We start from the raw sequence: 6856 nt of genomic DNA, 5'->3' as shown, positions 1-6856 counted from the left end.
TATTTGGCTGCTATTAATTTTCACATCATTAGCCACTTTTTAGCTCATTGGGCATGGCCTGGTAAAATTAAATAAAAATAGTAATAGTAAAAGCCAATGGGGGTCGGGGTGGACTGGTCTGCACAATACACTTTGGCCAATTGGTGGGCACGCAATTTTTCTGGGTCTGAGCTGAGAACCAGTGTCTTGAGAACCAGTGTCTTGAGAACAAAACAAATCTCTACTCTGGTGTCGCTGAATTTGTTTTCATTAATTTGGTTTAACCAGGTGAGAACTCGGGACTCGGGGGGGGGGGGGGGGTGGTCATATTATTTGCAAGAGTGGCGTGGGTCACCAAAATGATAAAAAAAAAGGAATCAAGCAAAACATAGCCAGGGGATTAGCATTTATTTATAAAATTAACTAAATAACTGCAGCATACACAGTTTCAAAGTCTGCCTTGTTTTGCTCGCTCTAAAATGTACAAAATGTTATTGAATGAAGTTCGTACTTCCGAGTTTCTATTTTTTTCCTGACAATGAGACGCATCGAAGACCCTTCTCTGAGCAATGGCATTTCATTTCCGTCCAATAATACGGCATTGTTTTAGCTCAATTGTATTTTCAGGTTCAGCAAGAAAGCACCAGAGTCTGGTGCTCCCTGGCATGGAAGGCATACATTTGGCTGACAGATTTTTTGGGCATGCATGGACACGTTGCCGAGGCAGACGGGTCATTGGCAAATAATATGATGGCAATATTTTACGATACCCTGCCAAGCAGCAGAGCAAATGACACTATCTTGAAATGAGAAAAAAACAAGCACTTGCTCTGATTTTCTCTCACTTTAATACGCACTTAATTCAGGTGAAAAATTTATGCATTCACTACTGTGCCTTATTGCTTTTTGGTAGATGCAAACGCACTACATAATATCCATTTAATTGCGATCGTTGTGGGCCTTGCGCATTCCGTGCCGTATTATTATAACCACACGGTGGATCCATGATCTTGTTGACGGCATCCTCTTTTCCTTTCCGCATCCTGGAAAACATCCTGGAAATATCGGATGTTGTTTCAAGCTGGTTAGCCTATCATTCAACAACAACAACAATAATAATAACATTTGTGCCGTAATTCCTAATGTAATTCAACCATTAATTTAATTTTGCTTCACTTAATAGCGTATACCAGAGGGGCTGTTGATATCATGGCAATACCACAATTTCCATGAATATTATTACCGTCTCCAATCCAAATATATGTCTCCAATCCTAATGTACACGTTCCCAATCCTGTCCATCGTGTACAATTATAGCCAGGTGCCGGTGAGCGGCGGCGGCGGCGGCGACGGCGGCGTGTTTGCACATTCTGCGAGCACTTAAAAGTGGCAATTAGCAGATTTGGTTTGCAGGTCAACATTTTCCTGGCATCGCAAACGCTTAAGCCACGCACATGCCTCCGCTTATTATCTTGCAATTTTTCCATTACAAGCTTCACGCCGATTTGAATTAGAGCCGCTATCGCGGGCAGTGTTCCTCCAGCTGGATTTCTTCCTCTCTTTTTTTTTGACACCAGCATTGTTTCGCGCGAGAGTGGATGAGAGAGAGAGAGAGAGGGGTGGGGGGGGGTTTTGGTTTTCGATGAATTATTCAACGGCCGGATGGATTGTAGAGCGGGGAACTAATCCTGTAGAGCAGGGCGCAGCCATCACCTGCTTGCAGCTGCAGACCCAGTGGAGGGCGTCCCGCCCCCCCTCCAAGATTTGCCAGCGGTCGCCTGACAAATAGATGGATGAGAGAAGCTGCCGGATAACCAGGAGCCAAGTAAACAGAGCCCCTTATTGCGTCTCCGAGTCATTAATGAAAACAAAATCAAGAGTAAATATATATACGCCCGGCGATAATAAAGCAGGCAATGCGCACAGCGGATGTGTGGGAAACGGAAGGAGCAATAGATACAAATTAGAAATGTCAGAAAATCAGCATTAATTAATGACCCCCGCAGTCAGGGAGAGAAGATGACCTTTTATTCTCCATCAGTGAAATGTAATGGATTTAGAATAGCCTGCCAGGAAGGGTGCCAAATGTGTAATTTAATATACTGTGATAGATATGGGTTGTCTTAAAGGAGCGTAATAAGTGACCGTGATGTTTCTCTTATTGCTTGGTTTTATTCACCGGACTTGCACGCTCTACCTGAGAGCAGGCCTACGAACTTAAAGAATAGCATGCCGGGTGGGAAATTGCTATTGATGTATGGCTGTGCTTTGAAGATGCCTATTTCCTATATATCGTATTTGATTCTTTACATTTGCACTGTAATATAACAAACAAAACAAAAATAATAACTTGCAGTTTTTCAACATTTCTCGGCATTTCTTTTGGAACTTTTAAAAGCAATTATTTATTTGTTATTATAATAACGTATCGCTTTATGTGCTCTCACGCACGTGTATTTTTTATATCAAAGGCCGGGCCAATTTTTTAAATATATATATTCTGCATTATAGGGCATCATATTGCCTTATTAAAATTGCAACAGTAATACATTGTTTTTGCTGTTCGAATGATGGAGCATATTATAGTGCCATTACAACTGACATTAAACACTTTAATCTAAGATGTGTTTTACTATTTAAAATGACATTGTAAATTACACCACACCATTACCATTTTTCTGTTAAACTATACAATATTAATGCACACCTGTGGGGGTTGTCAACCCTTAGAAGTTATATTTCTAAATAAAAAACATTCTTGCACTATTCCCTTACCTTGTATTTCATCACACTTCAAAACAATGTTTCTTTGCTGGTAATACGTTTCATTATTTTCAACCGTTGACCCAAGTAGGGATAGCCCTGTATTCCATCTGGTCTCCAACAAGCAGGCAACCTCGTAATACGCGTTGCATTATTTACACGCAAAAAAAACAAACACGAGAGTTTTTTTGTAAATGATTTTGCATTTCACGCGGCAAGAAAATTGTCTCGTGAATTATGTATGGCCGTGGTGCTCATTTCTCACTCAAAATGACGGCGCGTCAATTAATCTTACAAGGCAACCCGTGTAACATTCCCGGAGAACCCTCGCTTAATGGCAAAACAAAGAGCACGGTGTGTGTGTGTTGCAGTGACGACGGCGCTTTTGCAACAGATTTTTTTTTGTGCTGGCAGAATTATTTGACCCAGAAGCCTGCGGGGGCAGAACTACGCCCCCCCCCCCAGCCGGGCCGATACCCATGACAATAGACGAAAGCTAAGCACATTAATTTGAACATAACAGCTTGGCTTCTGATGAAACTATAAATGTCTTTGTGGGATATTGGTGCATTTGTCTGCCGGAGGACCAGATAGCGACAGGACCGGCTTTATTTAAGAGCGACATGGTTTGTCCTGGCTTGAATAATTTGGGGAAAATTAAATAGTCATTTTAATAAAGGACTTTATTTTTTTCTGCATTAAAATCTGCGGAGCGAAAATGTAGCCGTAGAAAAAAAACGTGTTCATTAGCTTGGTAATGCATCAGCCTCTGTCATCCACGCACATTTGTGTGCTCCGTATGCTGCTGCTGCTGCTGTTCCGCTGCTCAATTGGATAGTTTTGTCTTCATGGAGGTTCATTGCAAATCGTGGCTTCATCAATCAGCGCGACCTGCTCCCCCGTCAGCACCCGTGAATCAATCCCTCTTTGTCGGTAGCATCGCCTCTCTCCTGCCCTTCCTCTTTCATGAGTCCCGATGATGGATTTTTAGAGTTCAAGGCATGGTTCATCAATAAAAGAAGAAGGGGGGCAACGGGTGGCATAAAAAAACACCTCTTGCTGGAACAGCTGCATGATAAGTGCCTCATAGAGATCCTCTGGCTGTTCAAAGTACACCGTCACCTGAAGACTATATATTCTAGACACGCTTGCTCAAGTTCACTTATTCATTACAGATGTACTGTCACAATTAACCACGTTTACTGTTAGGACCCGTCGGCTCTGTGCATTATTGAATGTGCAATAACCAGATGCCGGGCCTGGTGGGTCATAAGCACATAGCTCTAGCGCGCAACAAAAAAAAATTCTTTCATAACTTTAACAAAGTAAAGTGCAGCCCATCACGCTGACAAAAGTGGCTTTCATTCAAAGGGATTTAATAAAGTATATAATATTTCTTTCCATTCAAACTCAACAACTTGGCAAAAGCCAAAAGGAATGTGAAACGACTGAGGGCCAATTTTGTGTTTCATCCCCAAGGTGACCATTAATACCAAGGTCCTTTTCTTTTGCTCCAGGGCTTTCATCAGAGTTTGATGAGTGAACTAAGCTGTCAGCTGTCTTCTGCAGTATAAAAAAAAAATGTGGCTGCAATTTCAGACCTCCTCGTACAATAGCGAAGCCATGATCTCATAATAAAACCCTCGGCGTTCGTGTTGACGAATCTCAGTGAGCCTACCTTGTGTCTTATCGCCGCTATGGTTCTCTCGCCTTGGCGTCCCCCATCAGAGCAATGTGTATCTCATGATTTCTGGTGTAAAACCCCTAACTGGGTCAAACTCGTGTGCTTCCTTTGAACAATTGCGCTTTGCGTGGTGGAACGCTGTGAACCCAGACACTCAAATTGGCCATGCAAGCATCGTTCTGTGTTTCGAACATTGTTGCCATTCATTTGATTTAGTCACCGTTTAAAACGTGCTGCGACAAAGCCCCTCCCGGTAAATATCTGCATCATGGGCAGAATAAATAATCGGCACGTTTATTCTTTAAATGACACGAAAAAACTCTTCGTTTTAGTATCCCTGCACAACAATATGTACAACAGTATTTCAAGCGGTTTAATTAGCAGTATTTAATGGCTACAAAATACAAGAGAAGCGTATTGATGGCTCAAATAAAGCTCAAGAGTATTTCAAATCGTGGGCTTTCATCACAATTAGATGTGGGCCTATCAATATTTGTCTAATCTTGCAGAATTAATGTTTTGTGTAGCTAAAACCAACACTAATTCCCAGCTATATATATGTATTTTTTTTATAACTGGGTCATCATATTTCTGGAGGGGTTTTGTGGAAAGGATACGGCAACTATAAATGTTTTGCACAATGCATTGAGTGCAGATCACTATTATAGCATTAAGCCAGAGTATGACGACAGGGGAAAGGGATGCGATAATCATGTTAACACATGGGTTATGGTTTTTTGTCCTGCACATATAATTACTTTAGCTTTATCGGAAAGAGTAGGACAGAGCAACATATTACATCTGGTGTCAGTAATAAGTATTTTATTTATACATTATTTACACACTTTTGTTAATCCACTGCTGGATGAAGGCCATGGGGGTTGTTTGACCATACTTCACAAAGCCTAGGAATGGTTTAGACTTCGCCGAGTTTAGACATGGGCCTGAAATCAAACCGATGCCGCTGAATTTAACGCAGTGAGCGAACGTACCGCAAAACATACATCGAAAACTATTGATTTGTGATTGATTTTATTATTTTCAATGTTACATTCCAGAGAAAAAATGGTCCTCTGGAAGTAAACTAATTGTATCATAGTGTGGTTCATATACCATATGTCAATCTATTGTCTCAGCCTAACAATAGTTAGACATTTCAGGGTCACTTTGTCAAAACAATTAAACTGCCATTTGTTGCGCACACTCGTGGGACCGTGACTGGTGCGCGTTTGTGTGTGCAAAACACCATGTATGTGCGCTTAAAAGTAAGAAATACCAGTTGATAAAATGGAGTTGTACCAGGTTTCCATTTCCTCTGAAACCCAATTCACCACTAAAGTCAGATGTAATTGCTGTTACAGTGTAAGTCAATTATTTGGCATATATTTTTAAAAACCTATTTAGCACAAATGACCGTTGACGTGGGAATGCGTTCAGGTTTCATCCCCTGTTGCAGGATATTGTTGTTCTTGGCAAAAAAAAACGTTTGTAGAGTTGGTTGCTGCTGACTTCAGGTTTGCAATATCTGAGCCAGACTGTCTGAACAATTACGCAAATTACATTTTCTGGCCTGCCAAAGAGTCGGACAGCATGTGCCTGTGAAACAAAATCCGAGCCCCAGCAATTAACTTGGCATCAGCCTTGATCCGGCAGGACTACAGATGTCTGAATTTAATTTGCTTCAATATTAAGTTAACTGTGAAAGGAAAATGTTCAATTCTGGACTGTTTTATTTTCCACTTAAAAAGTTTGGAATTTTGGATATCCATAAAATAAGTATAATAGTTAATTATCGAGTCATGTCGCGAGTAAGTCAGCCAAAATCTCACTGCTTTGCTGTTACAAAAAGCTTACGGTTTGGGCAACGAAGTGTGTAAAGTTGGCGTAGTTCCTAAAAGAATATTGTATTTTACGTCTTGTTTATTCAAATGCTGATTAAGCCTAATGGGACCTTGTGCGTCAACAGTGCTCAGAGCGAAGCATAAACGAGACAACGAAAATGATTGTGACCCAAAACAATGCAACGCTTATAAAAACTCAGTGGTGGCTCACAATGTCATTTAATCTTTTCAATGATAATACAAATATTATGCTTTAATTCTGCCAATCGTTTTGTGGATTTTGCAGCGGTTGCAATTTTCTTCACGTCGTTTTTGTTAGTGTAAAAACATATTTTTCATAACCTTCAGTGCATTTGTAAGATATTTTGAAAGTATATCTTTGTTGCACTATTTTTTCAGTGCATAGAGAGAGAGATGTAGACACGTGACGGGGCTTCCTTCTCAGGTGTTGCAGCATCCGTGCACTGCAAATGTACTGCGGCAATAATGTGCAAAACTAAGCTTATTTTTCAAAAATACATAATTCATCTACAAAGCCCCGATAGGATAAGCGTATTGTTCCACCCATGGTTGTCTGTTGAGCTCGGCA

General features: G+C 40.8%; 1 long non-coding RNA gene across 1 annotated transcript; it reads right to left on the bottom strand.

The window, feature by feature from the left end:
• Window positions 1-1006: 1006 nt before the first annotated feature.
• LOC144935310 (uncharacterized) lies at window positions 1007-2815 on the bottom strand. Its single transcript, XR_013637294.1, has 3 exons — window positions 2755-2815; window positions 1693-1757; window positions 1007-1034 (listed from the first exon to the last, which is right to left on the bottom strand). It is a non-coding gene; the product is annotated as an uncharacterized LOC144935310 (long non-coding RNA).
• Between the last annotated feature and the right edge of the window lie 4041 nt (window positions 2816-6856).

The sequence above is a fragment of the Lampetra fluviatilis genome, chromosome 13 (assembly GCF_964198595.1).
Source record: "Lampetra fluviatilis chromosome 13, kcLamFluv1.1, whole genome shotgun sequence".
Lineage (NCBI taxonomy): Eukaryota > Metazoa > Chordata > Hyperoartia > Petromyzontiformes > Petromyzontidae > Lampetra > Lampetra fluviatilis.
Note: the sequence above shows the minus strand (reverse complement) of the source record. Positions and strands in the feature narration are given on the sequence as shown.